The 23,097-nt window shown below is 39.6% G+C and overlaps 1 long non-coding RNA gene across 11 annotated transcripts; it reads left to right on the plus strand.

The window, feature by feature from the left end:
- The first annotated feature begins 1,400 nt into the window (after window positions 1-1,400).
- On the plus strand, window positions 1,401-21,823 carry LOC149270073 (uncharacterized). Of its 11 annotated transcripts, none has more exons than XR_016268961.1 (6): window positions 1,401-3,930; window positions 5,926-11,255; window positions 15,855-15,980; window positions 16,076-16,168; window positions 16,243-20,248; window positions 20,299-21,823. It is a non-coding gene; the product is annotated as an uncharacterized LOC149270073 (long non-coding RNA). The 11 variants fall into 11 exon arrangements; XR_016268958.1 differs by having other exon boundaries at window positions 1,407-6,297; window positions 6,348-11,255; window positions 20,299-21,822; XR_016268959.1 differs by having other exon boundaries at window positions 1,408-7,187; window positions 7,252-11,255; window positions 20,299-21,822.
- Window positions 21,824-23,097: the final 1,274 nt, after the last annotated feature.

Here is a 23,097-nt window from a genome sequence, read left to right on the forward strand (position 1 = left end):
TATGATTTCTTCCTCTGTGACTAAAACAATTTCAGTGTTCGTTGAGCCCCGATCAGCAGACTCGGACCCAGGGGCGTGAATGGAGCTTAAACGTTCTGGAAAGAGCGTTTCCACAATCGATTTAAGCTCCAGACGATCCGTAGGCTGCACCTGTCTACCTGCGTATAGTCTTTTAACTACTATCTTATATGCCCTGCCCCAAGGGTCATATTCGGCTGAGTCGCACAACTCTAAAAAGCATTCAGTTTTGCTTGCCCGAATTGCCGTCTTCAGCTGTCTTCTAGCTGCCTGGTAAGCTAATTGTTTCTCGAGAAAAGAGACCTGCCGCGAGCCCGTTGGTAGCTTCTTCTCGCCTGGATGCATTTGCGACGAATGTCACCTATTTGTGCATTCCAGCAATACGTAAGCTCTTATTGTCGCGTGAATTGCTTGCGGCGTAACATGCCGCTATTGCAGGCTCTCTGTATTTGGGCTACCATTTGGCATGCTCTGGCCTCAGCATTACCAATTCTGCCCAGAGACTGAATGGCCTCTGAAAAAGCCGCGGGATCAAAAGTATCCAGCCGATACGATTCCCTCCACAAGGTTGACGCCCTGGCAGGTGGCTCACCTATTGTGAATAGAAGTGCCGTATGATCGCTGCCCGTATAGCTATCGCAATGGCTCCATGTTGCTCCCCGAAAGAGGGATGAAGTGACAAAAGTAATGTCGATAACAGATCCGTATCCCGCCCGACTGAAGGTGTACTCGTGGCCAGTGTTGAGCAGTGCAACATCTAGTGTCGCGAAGATCTCCAGTAGGATACGACCTCTGACGTTTGTTGTGAGGCTACCCCATTCTAACGTCCAGGAGTTAAAATCTCCAGCTATAATGGCCTACCGACCCCTTGCATCCTCGGCAAGCTCGTCGAGCACCGTCGTAAATTCACTGAGCTGCATGCTGGGGGCCAGATAGCAACTGTAAAGCCATAAGTTACCATATCGGCCGCGTACGAACCCATTGAATGAGTTAACATTCGAAAGTACGTTCGTTGAGTTGCCGCATACCCACAACGCAGCTTTGCCATTAACGTCTGTTGACCATGTCCTAGGGCAGCTGGTTATGCAGTGGTGGGGCTCACTGAGAAAAGCTACGTCTATACATTTTTCCCTAATGGTCTGCTCTAGAAGATCTTGGGCAGCAATACAATGATTTAAGTTAAGCTGCAAGAACCTTAACATTTCATTTTACGAGCAGCTTCACGGTAGGATGGGCACTTGAAGCTGCCTGCTGAATGGTCCGTCGGCTTTTCATCTTTCCGGATGCAGAGGCTACAATTTGGTGGCTTGGTGCATGCTTTTGCACTGTGACCCATCTCTCCACACCTGAAACAGGCGCCCTTTAGGTCACAGTCGCTGCGACAATTTGCTGCCATATGACCGTAATCGAGGCACTTGAAACAGCGTTTAGGCTGTTCAACGACTCGGATACTGCATACTACCCATCCTATTCTAATTTTGGACAGCTCGAGCAGAGTTTTAGCTTTCCCAATTGGAAGAGCAACCGTAGCTCTTTGCTGTCCTCCAAAAGCTGGCCGAAGCGATTTGATAGCCTCAATGGGGAGTGAGCTATCCTTCAACTCCAACCTAATTGCCTCCAAGATCTCCTCTTTGCTTGCTAACTCATCTAAGTCCCGAGTCTCAATTTGAGCCGATTCGATAAGTGTTTTAATTACCGCTCGGTCACCCAAGGCTTTGCCTACAGCTTCGTGCAGAGCCTCAGCGCTATGCTCCGGCTTCCTACTAAGTTGCAACAAGAGGTCCCCCTTAGCTGTCTTTCTAATACCTTGGACGTTGCCGCTCAGATGCTTTAAATTTGGGTCGCTCTTCACTACGCGAAGCATGTCCGCATAGCTGCAATCACCTACACCTGAAACCGCGATGGCGTCACTTCTGGAACGTTTTTGCAGCGGCTTGCGTCCCTTAACAACCGTCCAGCTGTTCGAGCTCGTCTGTCGACCTGCCTGGTTGGTTTTATCGGCTGCAGCCCGTAGAGCCATTGGCTCTATTGGGTTTGCTGCGCTTTTATTGTGCCTCGGCTTTTTCGAGGGAGTTTTCCTCTGCTCAGTGGCAACTTCCCTCGACCGCTTGGGCGTATTACTACCTGCTGTAGCACTAACGCTCTCTGTTTTAGCCTTCACAGCTACTTTCTTGACCAGCGTGGTCTGCACCTCGCAGTCTTTGACCGGTCGGTTGCAGAACGCTTCGGCCGTCTTGTGGAGACTGACCAGCATAGCCAGCTCCTCTCTCATTAGTGCATTTATATGCTGCTGCCCCCAAAATAGGGCAGACAAACCCTCTAGCGTAACTCCTATTTGAGCTAACGCTTCTTTCAAAGACTTGGGTGCCTGGCACTCAGCCGCTGGAGACTGATTACAAGTCGACGGCTGCGGCAACGCCCTCTGTTGTTGCTGCGGCGATCGCTGCAACGAGGAACGGCGCGCGAAAGCTTGCAGCTCCTCCTCCATCATGGCCTCCATATTGCTCCGACTACCACGGCGTGAAGCCTGTAGTGGGCACTGCCTACTAATATAATTTGAGTTTACAGACCGCAGTAACTTAAACTCAACTTAACTACAGCGAGAGCCCGAACGTATGCACTACTTTTAATACCTGCTACCTCACAATAGCAGCTAGGTTGCTGTCTCTGCTGAGACTTAGCAACTCATCAAAGTTAGTGAGCAGCTGATTGTCCGCTGCAATTTCCAGCACTACTAACAGCTGTTAGAGTGAATGCACCTGATTTTTTATTATTTGCACAAATGTGACGTCTAATGTGACAAATCTTTTCGCGCTTAAAAAAAGAATGGGAAAGAGGAAAGCCCTGACGCCAAAAACAGTGACGCTATTGCCCCCCTCTCTTGCACCACCGGATTGTACCACTGGGGTACTCTGCGAGACCGACGCGAAGTAAGTCTTTGATAGATTTTTTGCCGTCGCTGGGTGCGTCGCGCCCACAGCAACCACGTTGTCTACAGTTCTTTCCACTTTCACAGGGAAAAACACAGATCAAGCTATTGTCCACGATGGATCACGATGACGTCGACCGTACTCCACGAAAACGCAACTCGAACTGTGTATGTGTGTGTGTATGCGTGCGTGTGTGCGTGCGTGTGTGTGTGCGTGTTTTTTACTTGTTTCTTACTTGTTTATTTTATAAAAATGTTTCCTTCCGTGTTATCAATGCCCATTAAGCCTATTTATGTGTACAAAAAAACATAAATAGATGGCTGAAGCATATACATGCCGCAATATGGGCACTATAAATGCCGATTGCCACGCCGCTAGTGGCCGTAGACTCCCCATTTGCCAGTTCTTAGAACGAGTAACGAGTCTCGAAAAATGTGAAAATTTCAGGGTATTTTTCGATATACCACGCCCCTAAGGAGGCGTACAAATTATTTTTCAGGCATCGATAGAGGAGGCTACCAGTAACTCAGCTATTCAAATTTGAAGCTTCTAGCTCTTAAACTGTAGGAGATTTAAACTTTTGCGGTTTGCCACACTCCATGGGCGGACATATATCTACCATATCTCGTTGGACTTGCGTGGTCAACCCGCGTATATATACCAAATTTCAGATTTCTAGCATCAATAGTGCTTAAAATATAGCCGAATTCGAAAAATCACAATATCTTCAAGCCCGATTTGCCACGACCCTAGTAGGCGTAGATATTTTATTTATTCACCCATCTTTATAGAATTAAAACACCAGCTTACGTACAAAATTTCAGTATTCTAGGTTTACGACTTTAGGAGATACAGTTTTACCCGATTTGCCACGCCCCCAATGGGCGGAGATATATCCCCCATAGCTCGTGATCTAGGATGGTCGACGCGGACCTACATACCAAATTTTAGCTTTCTAGCTCTTCAACTAACATGATTTCTGGTATATCGGGAAATGCATTTTCCGATTTGTCACGCCCCTAGTGCCGAATTCTATCAGTCGGTCTACTAGCAAGTCTAATTGATATTAAACCAGATCACTGTCTAAGATTTGATACCCAAATGCATTAGGGCTTTGACTCAGAGCTATCGGGAAAAGGCTTTGGATACTTTTGTTAGAGGACTAAATGGTTATTTACCCACAAAGAGCCTCACGATTTCAGCCACGCTTTATACCTGTGTGAATTGGTAGAGAACCAAGAGCAACAAAACGCTTTTACTCCGAAGTCTCGGCAAAAACCCCCAATACTGCCCCCTAGTCAGTCCGCCGCTCCTAGGCTCGCACCCCATAAACAACAATTGCCAAATACAGCAACTAACTGGCAGGCCTTTAAACCCAGACTCTATTATAACCCCCATCCAATAGGAATCCCAGCGAATAACTGGAGAAGCCCAGACTTCCGTAACCACAATACTAGACCGACTTACACTCAACTTCCCATATCTCATGAACAATATGGTGGGAAACCATTGCATCCTTCTGCACGCCCTGTAGCTCCTAAACCGGAACCTAAGCCGGTAGCTATGGAAGTTGACGCATCTCTTTGCTCCGGCCGAATCAATTATATGAACAGGCCTTCGCCCAATGATCGCTTCGGAAAGCGGCCCTCTTCCCCCGGTGGGCCGCAACCCAAGTTCCAAAGGCAGTTCCATCTTGCCCTCGTTACTCTATTTCAAGTGTGTAGCGCAAGACGGCACCACACTTAATTTCCTTATTGACACCGGCTCAAGGCAAATTTATATTCAACCCCATTTAATTAAAAATCCGAAAATAAATAAAAATAAATTCTATGTCAACTCTGTTGGCGGACAAACATACCATACATCGCTACATCGCTCTATATGGGCCGTCAAGATGTCCCTCTAAAATTTTTCCTATTACCAACCTTAAAAACCTTCCACGGTTGCCAAGGGTAACGATGCTCTAAAAGAATTCAAGGCCGTAATAAACGTCAAAGACAATACCATGACGTTAGACGGAAATTACAAGCTCCATTTTGATCAACTGAATACCCAATCAGTGAACAACATAAAAGTCAAAACAGAACACATCACTCCGGCCCAAGTCGAACTATTAGATTCCCTTACGAAAAACATCCTGACCTTTTCGCAGACCCGGACGAAAAACTGACTTACACTACTAGGGTGAAAGGGGAAATTCGAACATCATCGGATATTCCGGTGTACAGTAAACCTTATCCTTACCCGGCTTCGCTTAGAACAGAAGTGAAAAAAACAGATGCAACAACTGCTGCAAGACGGCATTATCAGACCCTCACGGTCACCGTATAATGCACCTGTGTGGATAGTACCAAAGAAAAGCAACGCCTCTGGCGATAATTCTATAACTATTTCGGATAGGTACCCTATCCCCAAAATCGGTGAGATAATCGCACAGTTGGGCGAGAACAAATATTACTCCGTACTAGATCTCAAGAGCGGATTTCACCAGATTCCTTTGAAAGAGAGGGACATGGAGAAAACCGCCTTTGCAATAAACGGCGGAAAATTCAAGTTTACACGACTGCCTTTTGGTCTCAAGAACTCCCCGCCCATTTACCAAAGAACGTTAGACGATATCCTAAGGGATCATATAGGAAAAATATGCTACGTCTACATCGACGATATTGTCGTTTTTAGTTGGTCCGAAAGCGAGCACGCCAAACATCTAGATGCAATATTTGCAACACTAGACGAAGCCAACATACTTTTAACAAAACCATTATCCCCTGTTTTCCCATTGAAAATGGGTTCACGGTATAAAAAAAAAAAAAAGAAATTATAATCTCTAGTTAAGAACTATCTTCTGAAATCGACGCGTTCATACTCGCAAATAAAATACCCCCATCGGGTCGGTGTTACTATTGAAATTATATCCTGTACTTTGTTTAGGCTTTTTTAATTTAAATTGACTCTCATTGTTGTCAATATCCTTCAGAAATAAATAAATAAATAAATAAATACATGCGGACAGGGCCAAATCGACTCCGCTCGTCGCCCTGATCAAGAATATATATACTTTATGGAGTCTGCCACGCTTCCTTCTGCCTGTTCCATACAATTCAACAAAACCATTATACCCTGATTTCCCGTTAAAAATGGGTTCAGGGTATAAAAAAAAGGAAAAGAGCAAAGAAAAGAAAACTAGACTAAGCGAATGAAATAACGCGAAACAGATCAGCGACGTTCAGATCATATATTAAATTAAAAGCAAAACGTGGGTGAATTATTATACTGCACAAAAAGATTATATCCGTGGATAGTGCGAACAGCAAACCATTTAAATAAGTGTCTAGTGATTTGGCAATAGGTACGTTAAAGTATTAGTGTTTGTAATTCGCTAATTATTTAATAATTTAGGTGACCACCTTGATTTAGCTCAATAGCTAGAGCTATCACCAAAGCAAAGACTGCGAAAGAGTAGTTGGTTTTTTTTATGTGACTCGTGCGGTCAACGGCATGCAGCGAAAAGACCTTACTGCGCAGCAGATTAACCTACCACGAAGACAAGATACCCTCACCGACACGGAGCTAACTCTCGACGACGTCAGATTTCATTAACGGCCAAAAGAGAGACTTCACCCACAACAACCAGAAATAAAGAAATCGGGATCTCTAAAACAACCTACCCCATGACGTAGGACAACCTCGTTTAGATCTCGGCCTTGTCCAAATACATTAGTTAAGTAAGGACCCGACGGAAGGTAGAGCATTGCGTCAGGTGATGCGCTAATGCAGGAACACAGCGAAGGTAGCCAGAGCAGACTATGTGCGCTGCTCTAAAAAGGTTTTTATAAAAAAAAAAAAAAAAAAAAAAAAAAAAAAAAGAGATAATTAGATCAAGAGACCTTTATATTTTTATGTTTTAACCCCAGCAGCTAAAATCAACATACTATCGTCATCTTGGGCCCAGGGATACAACGGTATGCAGATATATATATAAGTTAAGACTTTCGACAATCTAAGGAGGCTGGAGAATCCAGTCAGACATTCAAGGGGAGAACCTAACGAGTTGAACAATTTAGTTCAGTTTATATTCGGACCAGACACAGTTCAGACCTATTGTTCCAAATTATATCAAATATATTATTTCATCGAACACCAAGTTGTTATATATTCACAAGAACCCAACACAGCGTCCCCAATCACTAGTACTCTAGTGTGGGTGCGCTTAACTTATATAAACAATAAAAACGCTATGTAAGTAATTGAATGATAAGAAAACAAGAAAAATATTAAGTTCTCTAAAATCTAACGTTGATAGACTTCAACAAAAGTAAATAAGAAATATGGGAAAAACATAAACATAAACTATAATATACTTGCGTAAATGTGGTTGGAAATATTTAAATTATAATGAATTTATACGTTAATAGAATGAAAAATTATACAAAATCCAAAAATGAAGTAAGAAATGAAAGAATTATAAAATTATAATGGAAACGAAAATGTAACGCTAGAGTTAAAACTAAATGTTGTAGATAATAAGAAATATTGTAAACAAACATAATTAGTATATAAGAAAAGGCATTAACACATAAGTATAGAGTAGTATTGATTAGAAAACCTTATCATCTCCCCATCATACCTCTCTCTTAGAATGTCATGGTATTCTGACGGTTTGATTAGTTTTTTTTGTTTAATACTGAATTAAAATGATGGAAATGAATATAAATTCATAAGTTTTTTTGGTCTGTCGACTATCCATGCCAGGATCGTGTAAGGTGTAATATAGTCTTAAAGACTTGATTAGGGACGATACAACTAAAATATAGTATTGTCAAGGTAGGGAGGGTAGAGACGAGGGACGAACAACACCTACTGTCTCTCTGTCAGTCAAAGTCATGTTTAGGTTTACCATATTAATATTGCGTGTCGGCGCATTGGTCCAAATACAGTCACTCTCGAAATATAGTTTCTGAAGCGCACTATAACTAAAGTGTGTTAGGGTGCAATAGTGTAGAATAGGTGGAGAAGAACCCCGACAATCCGGCGAGCTAGATACGAGCATAGCAAGAGTGCGCACCTCGAAGCCTTCTACACGCCATAAAGCAAGCCTGTACTTAACATCCGCAGGCGACATACAGCGCTCTCGTCGTGAGAGTCGCAACTTAGTCAAACCCGTACGCTACATAACTTTAATGGCGCCCAACGTGGGGCCCGAGACAGTACACAACTTTAATCAAAAACCACTGTGGGAGCATAGACAGTTTAGTTTTCAACCTTTTGGTACTGTCTGGGTTCCTAAAGCTCACCCATCAATCCATCCATACAATTCATGTTTTAGTGAACTAAAAGTCATTTATATATTTGTGCAGACAACATTCTCTTACGTTTAGGATCTTTTTCGTTGGAATTAGCGATTGTAATTCATTGTTTTGGATTGGTCGACCTGAATAGACCTACAGCTTCAGAGGGTGATAATCAATAAGTATATGATTGATGATATACAAATTGTAGAATACATCTCAATTATTTTTGGAACACAGTAGATTTACTTCAGTGTGAGTGCTGTCCAGTAATTGAATGTTCTGGTTAATGAAAATAAAACAATTAACGATAATAGGTGTAGACCACTATGTACTAGACTGACACCATCTTATAGTTTCTGGCATGGAAAAGACAGACATATTAGTACCCCAAACAATTTAAATCCTTAATTATTAGTTTTTACATAGACAAAGCAAAATGTCGGTGATCCATAGCACGGAAGATATAGCATCCGCATTGCAAACGGAAGAACCTTTTTGCTGTATGTGTAATGAAGTATTAAATAGAAATGATCTTGTAGCAAAAACCCCATGTAGGCATATTTTCCATAAACTTTGTATTATAGACCATCTTAAGGTAACTCCAAAATGCCCAACATGTAACGCTGATTGCACGGCAATGGCCTTAACATTCTCGAACAATACCCTGTTTGCAGAGCTTCGCTCGGAAGCCGGCCCACAACCTGGTGCAAACGAAACCCTTAGTACAAGCGGCAATAGGCTAAATTACTCTAGGAGAAACCAAAGATCCACTAGAGGTCGAGGGATAAGTCCAAGGCGGGGTATGCAAACTCGATCCACCACTCGACAAGAATCTGACCGTAATTTGAACACTACTAGTATCGGACTTAACAACCAAGACGAGATAGCTACCTATATTCAAGCTTCAATAAATATTCAACAGCAGCAATTGGTAGAACAACTCACGTCACACTTATCAAAAATTATTGAGACATCTCTGCAAAGTAAATTAGAATCTCTTAAACTGGTCCCACCAGAACAACCACCATCCTCTGCTAACGACAGCAACCTTAGGATCAGTAATACAGACATACAACAGTCTCATTACAATAACGTTGAGAACATCTCAAGGTCTAGTGTCAATCAGAATAGCTCCATTTTAAATAGTTCACCTGGAAAAGTACCCAACATTATGCAAAGTTGGCACATCAAATTTGATGAGTCCAAGAATTGCATGCGAACAGACGAATTTATTTATCGCGTTCGTTCTCTTACCAAACAAAATTTGAATAACGAATTTCAACTCTTATGTGACCATTTATATCTATTGTTTACGGGTAAAGCTAGTGATTGGTACTGGAAATTTCATCGTACTCACTCCAACTTTACCTGGGAAATCTTTTGCTTAGAGTTCAAGAGGAGATTTGAAGATATAGAAACCGATTATGACATATGGGAAAAGATTAGGAAACGTCGCCAAGGCGAAAACGAACCAATTGATGACTTCCAATACTCAATAGAAGATCTTGTTGATAGACTCCAAAATGGGATACCTGAAAATGAATTAGTTGATCTGTTGATTCGAAACGCCAAGCCTATAGTACATCACGAATTACTTCATTTAAATGTTTCAAACAGATCGCAGCTCCGAAGAGAAATTAGGAAACATGAACAGTTCTATAATGATATAAAAACTTTTAAGCCTCGGGCTGTGCGTTCATATATCGCAGAATTGCGTTCATATATCGCAGAATTGTCAGTACCCAGTGATTCCGAACAGTTATCGGATGATGATCACGTCTCAGAGAACCTGGTCACAGATTCGACGATTGCGTAGGGCCTAGAAAAATATTTTGTTTTGGCTGTGGAGCTAAAGAAATATTCAAGCCTATGTGTCCGAAATGTAACCTTTCGGGAAACCGGAAACGGGATGTGTCAACCAACACCAAGTAGACACATCCTCCGAACCCATTGATAGTCAGGATATTGGCACTCAAACGGACCACCAATATAATACTTCCAACACTCACTTTTCATTCACACCTTTACATAAAAGAATACGAAATTACAACGTAGTCCGTAACCGAATTTTCAATAAAATAGATGAATTTAGATATAGAATTAAGCCTAAACGTTCAACTAAACGCTTAAGAGAATTCTGGAAAAGTATAAGGAAGGTTAGGAGAAGGTTTATATCAGCCATCTTTCTAAGCTCAGATAATAGACTTTTCACTGAAATTAGTATAGAAGGTAGAAGTTATATAGCCCTGCTAGACTCCGGAGCCACAATAAGTTGTATTGGCGGTTCGGCAGCAAAAGAATTGTTATTCAACAAAAAAGTTAAAAAATGTTCTGGATACATTAAAACCGCGAATGGAACACCTAGCAAGGTAATAGCCAAGAGAGAGACTTCACCCACAACAACCAGAAATAAAGAAATCGGGATCTCTAAAACAACCTACCCCATGACGTAGGACAACCTCGTTTAGATCTCGGCCTTGTCCAAATACATTAGTTAAGTAAGGACCCGACGGAAGGTAGAGCATTGCGTCAGGTGATGCGCTAATGCAGGAACACAGCGAAGGTAGCCAGAGCAGACTATGTGCGCTGCTCTAAAAAGGTTTTTATAAAAAAAAAAAAAAAAAAAAAAAAAAAAAAAAAAAAGAGATAATTAGATCAAGAGACCTTTATATTTTTATGTTTTAACCCCAGCAGCTAAAATCAACATACTATCGTCATCTTGGGCCCAGGGATACAACGGTATGCAGATATATATATAAGTTAAGACTTTCGACAATCTAAGGAGGCTGGAGAATCCAGTCAGACATTCAAGGGGAGAACCTAACGAGTTGAACAATTTAGTTCAGTTTATATTCGGACCAGACACAGTTCATACCTATTGTTCCAAATTATATCAAATATATTATTTCATCGAACACCAAGTTGTTATATATTCACAAGAACCCAACACAGCGTCCCCAATCACTAGTACTCTAGTGTGGGTGCGCTTAACTTATATAAACAATAAAAACGCTATGTAAGTAATTGAATGATAAGAAAACAAGAAAAATATTAAGTTCTCTAAAATCTAACGTTGATAGACTTCAACAAAAGTAAATAAGAAATATGGGAAAAACATAAACATAAACTATAATATACTTGCGTAAATGTGGTTGGAAATATTTAAATTATAATGAATTTATACGTTAATAGAATGAAAAATTATACAAAATCCAAAAATGAAGTAAGAAATGAAAGAATTATAAAATTATAATGGAAACGAAAATGTAACGCTAGAGTTAAAACTAAATGTTGTAGATAATAAGAAATATTGTAAACAAACATAATTAGTATATAAGAAAAGGCATTAACACATAAGTATAGAGTAGTATTGATTAGAAAACCTTATCATCTCCCCATCATACCTCTCTCTTAGAATGTCATGGTATTCTGACGGTTTGATTAGTTTTTTTTGTTTAATACTGAATTAAAATGATGGAAATGAATATAAATTCATAAGTTTTTTTGGTCTGTCGACTATCCATGCCAGGATCGTGTAAGGTGTAATATAGTCTTAAAGACTTGATTAGGGACGATACAACTAAAATATAGTATTGTCAAGGTAGGGAGGGTAGAGACGAGGGACGAACAACACCTACTGTCTCTCTGTCAGTCAAAGTCATGTTTAGGTTTACCATATTAATATTGCGTGTCGGCGCATTGGTCCAAATACAGTCACTCTCGAAATATAGTTTCTGAAGCGCACTATAACTAAAGTGTGTTAGGGTGCAATAGTGTAGAATAGGTGGAGAAGAACCCCGACAATCCGGCGAGCTAGATACGAGCATAGCAAGAGTGCGCACCTCGAAGCCTTCTACACGCCATAAAGCAAGCCTGTACTTAACATCCGCAGGCGACATACAGCGCTCTCGTCGTGAGAGTCGCAACTTAGTCAAACCCGTACGCTACATAACTTTAATGGCGCCCAACGTGGGGCCCGAGACAGTACACAACTTTAATCAAAAACCACTGTGGGAGCATAGACAGTTTAGTTTTCAACCTTTTGGTACTGTCTGGGTTCCTAAAGCTCACCCATCAATCCATCCATACAATTCATGTTTTAGTGAACTAAAAGTCATTTATATATTTGTGCAGACAACATTCTCTTACGTTTAGGATCTTTTTCGTTGGAATTAGCGATTGTAATTCATTGTTTTGGATTGGTCGACCTGAATAGACCTACAGCTTCAGAGGGTGATAATCAATAAGTATATGATTGATGATATACAAATTGTAGAATACATCTCAATTATTTTTGGAACACAGTAGATTTACTTCAGTGTGAGTGCTGTCCAGTAATTGAATGTTCTGGTTAATGAAAATAAAACAATTAACGATAATAGGTGTAGACCACTATGTACTAGACTGACACCATCTTATAGTTTCTGGCATGGAAAAGACAGACATATTAGTACCCCAAACAATTTAAATCCTTAATTATTAGTTTTTACATAGACAAAGCAAAATGTCGGTGATCCATAGCACGGAAGATATAGCATCCGCATTGCAAACGGAAGAACCTTTTTGCTGTATGTGTAATGAAGTATTAAATAGAAATGATCTTGTAGCAAAAACCCCATGTAGGCATATTTTCCATAAACTTTGTATTATAGACCATCTTAAGGTAACTCCAAAATGCCCAACATGTAACGCTGATTGCACGGCAATGGCCTTAACATTCTCGAACAATACCCTGTTTGCAGAGCTTCGCTCGGAAGCCGGCCCACAACCTGGTGCAAACGAAACCCTTAGTACAAGCGGCAATAGGCTAAATTACTCTAGGAGAAACCAAAGATCCACTAGAGGTCGAGGGATAAGTCCAAGGCGGGGTATGCAAACTCGATCCACCACTCGACAAGAATCTGACCGTAATTTGAACACTACTAGTATCGGACTTAACAACCAAGACGAGATAGCTACCTATATTCAAGCTTCAATAAATATTCAACAGCAGCAATTGGTAGAACAACTCACGTCACACTTATCAAAAATTATTGAGACATCTCTGCAAAGTAAATTAGAATCTCTTAAACTGGTCCCACCAGAACAACCACCATCCTCTGCTAACGACAGCAACCTTAGGATCAGTAATACAGACATACAACAGTCTCATTACAATAACGTTGAGAACATCTCAAGGTCTAGTGTCAATCAGAATAGCTCCATTTTAAATAGTTCACCTGGAAAAGTACCCAACATTATGCAAAGTTGGCACATCAAATTTGATGAGTCCAAGAATTGCATGCGAACAGACGAATTTATTTATCGCGTTCGTTCTCTTACCAAACAAAATTTGAATAACGAATTTCAACTCTTATGTGACCATTTATATCTATTGTTTACGGGTAAAGCTAGTGATTGGTACTGGAAATTTCATCGTACTCACTCCAACTTTACCTGGGAAATCTTTTGCTTAGAGTTCAAGAGGAGATTTGAAGATATAGAAACCGATTATGACATATGGGAAAAGATTAGGAAACGTCGCCAAGGCGAAAACGAACCAATTGATGACTTCCAATACTCAATAGAAGATCTTGTTGATAGACTCCAAAATGGGATACCTGAAAATGAATTAGTTGATCTGTTGATTCGAAACGCCAAGCCTATAGTACATCACGAATTACTTCATTTAAATGTTTCAAACAGATCGCAGCTCCGAAGAGAAATTAGGAAACATGAACAGTTCTATAATGATATAAAAACTTTTAAGCCTCGGGCTGTGCGTTCATATATCGCAGAATTGCGTTCATATATCGCAGAATTGTCAGTACCCAGTGATTCCGAACAGTTATCGGATGATGATCACGTCTCAGAGAACCTGGTCACAGATTCGACGATTGCGTAGGGCCTAGAAAAATATTTTGTTTTGGCTGTGGAGCTAAAGAAATATTCAAGCCTATGTGTCCGAAATGTAACCTTTCGGGAAACCGGAAACGGGATGTGTCAACCAACACCAAGTAGACACATCCTCCGAACCCATTGATAGTCAGGATATTGGCACTCAAACGGACCACCAATATAATACTTCCAACACTCACTTTTCATTCACACCTTTACATAAAAGAATACGAAATTACAACGTAGTCCGTAACCGAATTTTCAATAAAATAGATGAATTTAGATATAGAATTAAGCCTAAACGTTCAACTAAACGCTTAAGAGAATTCTGGAAAAGTATAAGGAAGGTTAGGAGAAGGTTTATATCAGCCATCTTTCTAAGCTCAGATAATAGACTTTTCACTGAAATTAGTATAGAAGGTAGAAGTTATATAGCCCTGCTAGACTCCGGAGCCACAATAAGTTGTATTGGCGGTTCGGCAGCAAAAGAATTGTTATTCAACAAAAAAGTTAAAAAATGTTCTGGATACATTAAAACCGCGAATGGAACACCTAGCAAGGTAATAGCCAAGTTTACAAGTCAAATTAAATACCAAGGGAAAGAAGCCGATCTAGAAATGTTTATCATACCGGACTTGAAGCAAAACGTATATCTAGGCATTGATTTTTGGGATAAATTTGGACTTTTGGACAAAATAACGTCACAAGACGGTGTAGCAGAATTAGATGTAGGTACCGCAGATGAAAATATAGACCCACCCAACTATCATGTATTGTCGAAAGAAGAGAAGGCACGACTTGATAAAGTCATAGCAGTTTTTCCATCTTTCGCTACTGAAGGTCTTGGTCGCACCAGCTTAATAACGCATTCGATAGATGTTGGCTCTGCAATACCCATAAAACAACGTCATTGGCCAGTTTCGCCAGCTATTGAAAAGATTATGTTTGCTGAAGTCGATAACATGTTGGCACTAGATGTCATAGAAGAGTCAAACAGTCCTTGGAGTAACAATTGTGTTTTAGTCAAAAAGGGAGAAAAATATCGACTCTGTTTTGACTCGAGAGAAGTTAATAAGGTTACTAGGCGGGATGCATACCCTTTGCCTCATATTGACGGCATTTTAAGTCGCTTACCACCAGCTCGTTTTATTACCGGCTTAGATATGAAACACGCATATTGGCAAATTCCTCTAGACGAGAAATCTCGACAATATACGGCTTTCACGGTCCCGAATAGACCTTTATATCAGTACAAAATGATGCCCTTCGGTTTATGCAACGCCGCACAAACACTATGTAGATTAATGGATCAAGTTATTCCAGCTCATTTGCGAACACGAGTCTTTGTATACCTAGAAGATCTCCTTATTTTGTCTGACGACTTCGATTCACACTTGTTGTTGTTGCAAGAAATAGCACTTTGCTTACGCAGAGCAAATCTTACAATAAACATAAGCAAATCAAAGTTTTGTATGAAAGAAATCACCTATCTCGGATTCATAATCGGAGACGGTCAAATAAGAACAAATCCCGATAAGATTAAAGCCATCAGTGAGTTTCCTGTTCCTACCACTGCACTATGGTCCAAAATCCAGATTTTGTGGCATTAACCCAAAAAATTTTTTGAAACAAAATCGTATTGACACAATTTTTTGTTGTACAGAATACTTTGAATATATCGAATACAAAAATATTTTTGTTTTTACTGCACCCCTGAAATTTTGGCGTTTTTTTAAAGTCAAGTGATCAGTTAGCTGTTCGCTCTGCCAAAAAAAGCGGGAAATTGTAGGCAAACTTTGCGAATTTGTAAAAAATTAACAAACAAACTTTAAATTAACTTTTGTCATGGATAATATTAATCAAGGTATGTAGAATGTAAATACTGCACGAAATTTCAATTTGTATATGTTAATTGTTTTTTTTTTTTTGTGTAATAATTGTTTATGTCCTAAAATAAAGAAAACTTAACCCATGTGTGCGTCTATTGTGGAGTGAAAACTAACTTTCTATGAATTTCTGCGAACTTGTAATTATGACAAATTACAGCTCAAAGTATGTATTAAATGATGGCATAATTACTTTTTCCGAGTTTTTCCGAGGTAAATTTATATTATCATTTATTTCAGCCAAGTTTGACTTCTGCCGCACCTCGCTTTTGGAGGTTTGGGCGAAAAATAATCGAAAGGCTTCTGCAATTTCGAACTGGATCTTTGAGCAAGTTGGTGAGAGTTTTATGAGCAATAAAAACGTAGCTGAAATTAACAAAAAAGTCAAGAGCTTTGAACTTTATGTGAGGCAAAACTATTTGAAATGCTCTTATAATCTGAAGGTGTTTAAGGTAAAACACTCAAAATGGCTTTCAATGCCCGTGTTTATCTTATTGGATATAAAAACAACATCAGATAATAAGGGGGGACGCCCATTTTTATCATATGATGCAGCAGGGGAACGTCTGAAGCGGAAGATGGCATCGGAACTTGCAGAAGTTGCAGATGACACAAATCTTCTGTTGCATGCGGCTGCTTGCTCTGCAAGAAAATCAAATGAAACTGATGCAGCTTTTGTACTTTCGCGCCCAATGCTTACTCCAAGTGGACCGAGTGAAATAAGAAAAAAAATTGCTGCCAAGGAACCCATACCTCTAACACCGCACGAAGCCTTAGCGCATTTGCTTGAGAGCTCGCTAAGCAAAAAACAATACAATGATATGCGAGATCTTAACAAAAAACAAAACTGTGATATATTCCCAAGCTACCACCAAGCTCTAGAAGCTAAATCGCTATTAAGACCCAAGGGAGTACATTGTACTGATATCACAGCCGAAGTTTCCCTACAAGAACTTTTGAATCATACGGCCCGTCGAATCGTTCTTATGCAAGAAGAGATATTTTTAAATTTGGAGAATATTCCGAGTGCCGTGTTAATTCTAAGCTATGGATTTGATGGATCTACGGGACAAAGCATGTATAAACAAAGATACGAAACAAATGAGCCGGATTCGCTTGACCACTCATTGTTCGTAACGACCGTCATACCGCTCAAACTTATAGATAGCTCTAATACAGTTTTCTGGCTAAATAGAACTCCTCAATCTGTGCTCGTAAAAACTCTCGCGCTAATAACTTGTTAGATGTATTCCTAAGATCAATGGACTCCTCCGATCCACTTATTTCTAGTTTAAATCTCAAAAAAAGGTCGGCTCAACATAAAAAACAAATATTATCTAAGGATGTCGTTGCACTTTTAGATGAACCGCTCCTTGCTGATTACATTCATGTTGATCAGTCGGACAGTGATTCTGATTCCGAAACCGAATCAATAAATCCATATTCGTTTGAATTAGAAATAGAAGAAAATAAATCCATATTCGTTTGAATTAGAAATAGAAGAAAACTAATTAAGTATTTTACTCCGTTAATTTTTAATTTTGTTTCTGTGTTTATATGATTGAAGTAACTGTCAAAAATATCTAATTTAAAATAAAATCAAAGTTATTTATTTATAGTTTGTATTATCAAGAAACCAAATTTTTTTTTATTAATAACAGTTCAAAATTAAATATTAAAATGTAAGTTGTTGACTTTTAATTGCTATAATTATTTTAATCCCAGCCTAATTTAAATCACATTACGTATACGCTGCGTGGGCTAGTATGGGAGGTAAGAGGGCGTGGTCAAATCACACAACTTTTTTTATTTTTTTATTATGCATGCTAACATGGTTATATGTGCAAAGTTTGAGCTCTGTAACTGCATTCCTTATAGTTAATGCCACAAAATCTGGATTTTGGACCATAGTGCACTGTGAAACAACTACGGCGATTTTTAGGTTTATCAGGTTGGTACAGACGATTTGTTGAAAACTACGCCACTGTTAGTTTTGCTTTGACAGAGCTATTAAAACAAAAGAAAGGCATAGAGTGGAATCCAGAAGCCCAACAATCGTTCGAATCTTTAAAGTCTTGTTTAACAGCTTCACCAATTCTGATCACACCAGACTTTTCGAAACCATTTTTTTTGCTTTGCGACGCAAGCATGTATGGAATAGGTTGTGTTTTAGCTCAAGAACGGGACGGAGTTGAGTTGCCTATAGCTTATATGTCTGAAAAACTCTCAAAAGCCCAACGCAATTATTCTGTGACAGAATTAGAATGTTTAGCAGTCATTAAAGGCATCAAAAAGTTTAGATCGTATATCGAAGGTCAGGAATTTGTAGTGATAACTGATCACGCCGCTCTTAAATGGTTAATGAATCAGAAAGATTTATCCGGCAGACTTGCCAGATGGTCTATGAAGTTACGAACCTTTACGTTTAGTATTTTGCACAGAAAAGGCTCGCTAAATGTGGTAGCAGATACCTTATCTCGGCAAAATGACCCAGCTATTGAAGAGATGACTTTTAATTGTCCGATAGTAGATTTAACGTCACGAGAATTTAAATCACCCGAATACGTAAGTCTAATTGAGAAAGTCAAATTAAATCAATCCAGATTACCCGATCTAAAAGTAATTGACGATTTCGTTTACAAAAGAAACGAGTTTGCTTCTGGCGAAGAAGAACAAGAAAATAGTTCTTGGAAACTTTGGGTACCATCAACATTAGTGACTGAAGTTTTACAGCAGGCACATGACGCGCCAAGTTCAGCACATTGTGGTATGAGTATAACTGTGGAAAAGATAAAAAGATATTTGTTTTGGCCTAGAATGGTTAGTCAGATTCGAAAATATATATCCGAATGTATCGTATGTCGCACGACAAAGAGCCCAAATACCATTCTTAAACCGCCAATGGGTAGACCCTTTTCATCTGATAGACCTTTTCAAAAATTATATATTGATTTGTTAGGACCCTATCCACGTTCCAAAAAAGGTAATATTGGCATGCTTATAGTTGTTGACCATTTCACGAAATTCCATTTCTTGTGTCCGCTTAAGAAGTTCACGGCTTCTAAAATTTGTGAATTCTTAGAAGGCGCTATATTTTACACATTTGGAGTACCAGAAATGATACTCACAGATAATGGATCTCAATTTAAATCCAGTGCTTTTCAGGTCTTCTTAACGAGTTTCGGTGTAACTCAAAAGTGCACCGCGATTTATTCACCACAGGCTAATGCTAGTGAGCGATTAAATAGATCTGTGTTAGCCGCTATACGAGCCTACATAGGTTCTGAACATACCGATTGGGATGTAAATCTGAATGCTATTAGTGGAGCTTTGAGAGCTTCATTACACCGAAGTACAGGATATTCTCCTTATTTTCTTGCTTTTGGTCAAAACATGATTTTAAATGGGAAAGATTACTCTCTACTAAGGAACCTAGATCTTTTGAATGATGACACCAAACTAAGCAATCAAGATACATTACAGTTGCTGCGACAAAAAGCAAAACAAAACATAAATAAATGACATGAAGCAAACGCCAATAGATATAATTTACGTAGTCGTAATGTTCAGCTGTGTGTAGGAGATACAGTTTATGCACGGAACTTTACTCAGAGTAATGCTATTAAAAGATTTAGCGCTAAGCTGGCACCAGTATTTATTCCAGCGAGAGTACACCAAAAGTGCAGTCCAAATTACTATGTACTTAAAACAGAAGACGGAAAGAACAGATTCGTACCTAAATTAAAATCATATGGTCTTCAGATAATGGTTCTTCGAGCAGGTCTTGCAACATTATCTGTGATGTAGTGACCGAAAATAAATAACAATTCGAATCATAGGTATAAACACAGAATAGTGGGAACAAATAATAAAATATTATTCGGTATGTCATGAGTCATCCTACGGTCGTTGTTGTTATCTATCTTTGTTTATCATTCGCATAGCGCAAGATATACAGATCATACGATTGTACCGCAAGCACAGATTTTGATCGTACGATTGTACCGCAAGCAGACGAAGAAGAGATGATCGCGCGACTGCGCTTAGCGCCACTTAAACCAGCGTGATTAGCTAAGCTGCCGATCATAATTGAAAAGATCTTTGACGATAGCAGACGCGACGTTCAGATCATATATTAAATTAAAAGCAAAACGTGGGTGAATTATTATACTGCACAAAAAGATTATATCCGTGGATAGTGCGAACAGCAAACCATTTAAATAAGTGTCTAGTGATTTGGCAATAGGTACGTTAAAGTATTAGTGTTTGTAATTCGCTAATTATTTAATAATTTAGGTGACCACCTTGATTTAGCTCAATAGCTAGAGCTATCACCAAAGCAAAGACTGCGAAAGAGTAGTTGGTTTTTTTTATGTGACTCGTGCGGTCAACGGCATGCAGCGAAAAGACCTGACTGCGCAGCAGATTAACCTACCACGAAGACAAGATACCCTCACCGACACGGAGCTAACTCTCGACGACGTCAGATTTCATTAACGGCCACAACAACCAGAAATAAAGAAATCGGGATCTCTAAAACAACCTACCCCATGACGTAGGACAACCTCGTTTAGATCTCGGCCTTGTCCAAATACATTAGTTAAGTAAGGACCCGACGGAAGGTAGAGCATTGCGTCAGCTGATGCGCTAATGCAGGGCGAAGGTAGCCAGAGCAGAATATGTGCGCTGCTCTAAAAAGGTTTTTATAAAAAAAAAAAAATAAATAAATAAATAAATAAAAGAGATAATTAGATCAAGAGACCTTTATATTTTTATGTTTTAACCCCAGCAGCTAAAATCAACATACTATCGTCATCTTGGGCCCAGGGATACAACGGTATGCAGATATATATATATATATAAACAATAAAAACGCTATGTAAGTAATTGAATGATAAGAAAACAAGAAAAATATTAAGTTCTCTAAAATCTAACGTTGATAGACTTCAACAAAAGTAAATAAGAAATATGGGAAAAACATAAACATAAACTATAATATACTTGCGTAAATGTGGTTGGAAATATTTAAATTATAATGAATTTATACGTTAATAGAATGAAAAATTATACAAAATCCAAAAATGAAGTAAGAAATGAAAGAATTATAAAATTATAATGGAAACGAAAATGTAACGCTAGAGTTAAAACTAAATGTTGTAGATAATAAGAAATATTGTAAACAAACATAATTAGAATATAAGAAAAGGCATTAACACATAAGTATAGAGTAGTATTGATTAGAAAACCTTATCATCTCCCCATCATACCTCTATCTTAGAATGTCATGGTATTCTGACGGTTTGATTAGTTTTTTTTTGTTTAATACTGAATTAAAATGATGGAAATGAATATGAATTCATAAGTTTTTTTGGTCTGTCGACTATCCATGCCAGGATCGTGTAAGGTGTAATATAGTCTTAAAGACTTGATTAGGGACGATACAACTAAAATATAGTCAAGGTAGGGAGGGTAGAGACGAGGGACGAACAACACCTACTGTCTCTCTGTCAGTCAAAGTCATGTTTAGGTTTACCATATTAATATTGCGTGTCGGCGCATTGGTCCAAATACAGTCACTCTCGAAATATAGTTTCTGAAGCGCACTATAACTAAAGTGTGTTAGGGTGCAATAGTGTAGAATAGGTGGAGAAGAACCCCGACAATCCGGCGAGCTAGATACGAGCATAGCAAGAGTGCGCACCTCGAAGCCTTCTACACGCCATAAAGCAAGCCTGTATTTAACATCCGCAGGCGACATACAGCGCTCTCGTCGAGAGAGTCGCAACTTAGTCAAACCCGTACGCTACACGCTCTATTAGCCTTTTATACTAACAGTCGTCAGCAATAGTAGTACTAATTGGTAGTTTGAACGTGGATTCGGCCCGTTCGACGGACGACCAAATCTTCGGCCGCAAAACTGTGTGGTCGCGGAGTTAACGCCGGCGGCAACGCTGGGCGTTCCTCAACCCGCAGTCTACCACCCGTAATGGCCCTCCCCACGGCGCGCTCGCTCAACCCCGACCACAGCAATCTCGAGAGCGCTTGACCGCGCCACTCGATTGCTGCCACTCTCCCGCATGCAAATGCGTGGGCGCGGTCAGTGAGTTTACACCGCGTGGTTGCCTAACCTCTAATAGTACCCTTCCCCTCTCTCATTTCTCTATTACTGCATGAGTGAGTTTCTTACCCCGGCCATAGAAAAGTAACCTTACAACATACTTTCAAACTTCTTCTAGAACATTCTTAGAATCTGCTAGATGGTGCTGCAGCAGTGAACCTATTTTAGTTTTGCCAAAGAGCTGTCGAAAAGTGAGGTGGCGTAGTGAGTAGCGACGTGACGCTCGATCGAGCGAGATCTACTCCCCTCAAAACCACCAAAGCCGACGCGTCTTGTCTATTTCACAGCGGCGCCATAGATGACAGAATTAACAAGCATACGAACAGTTCTCGAGATTTCTGGCGACACAGACAACGGAACTGAAGAGGCTATACTCAAGATATCTGGCGACGTAAATAACAGAACTGCAGGCACAGCGAGTAGAAGAATTTATTCAACTAATATATTCTCATAAGTGCAGAACGATTAGAATATCAGCTTGGAGAGTTTAAGGTATCTCTCAGTCGAGCAGTCTCGACTGGAGCCTTCTTACTTATTATACCCTGAACACATTTTTAATGGGAAATCAGGTATGGTTTTGTTAAATGTATGTAACAGGCAGAAGGAGGCGTGGCAAACCCCATAAAGTATATATATTCTTGATCAGGGCGACGAGCAAAGTCCCTGGCCCTGTCCGTCTGTCCGTATGTTTGAACGCGTGGATCTCAGAAGATATAAGAGCTAGAGACTTGAAATTTCCTAGATCCGTGTAGGCACGCGCATATGGAGTTTTGCTTTAAATATCGATAAATTGCCCCGTTATTTTGTTATCGATTAAAAACATTATCGAAAACCATTAACAAATTTGTATCTCCTACATCTTTAAAGCTAGAGTCTCCAAACTTTTTATGTATACTTACATGCATTTTATACAATTTCGGTTTTTGTCAAAATTCACCCCCCACCCCTAAATTCACCCCCTCACCCTCACTTTTGTA

Source organism: Drosophila arizonae, chromosome 3, assembly GCF_054131065.1.
Source record: "Drosophila arizonae isolate 15081-1271.41 chromosome 3, UAZ_ARI_1.0, whole genome shotgun sequence".
NCBI classification, from domain to species: Eukaryota; Metazoa; Arthropoda; class Insecta; order Diptera; family Drosophilidae; genus Drosophila; species Drosophila arizonae.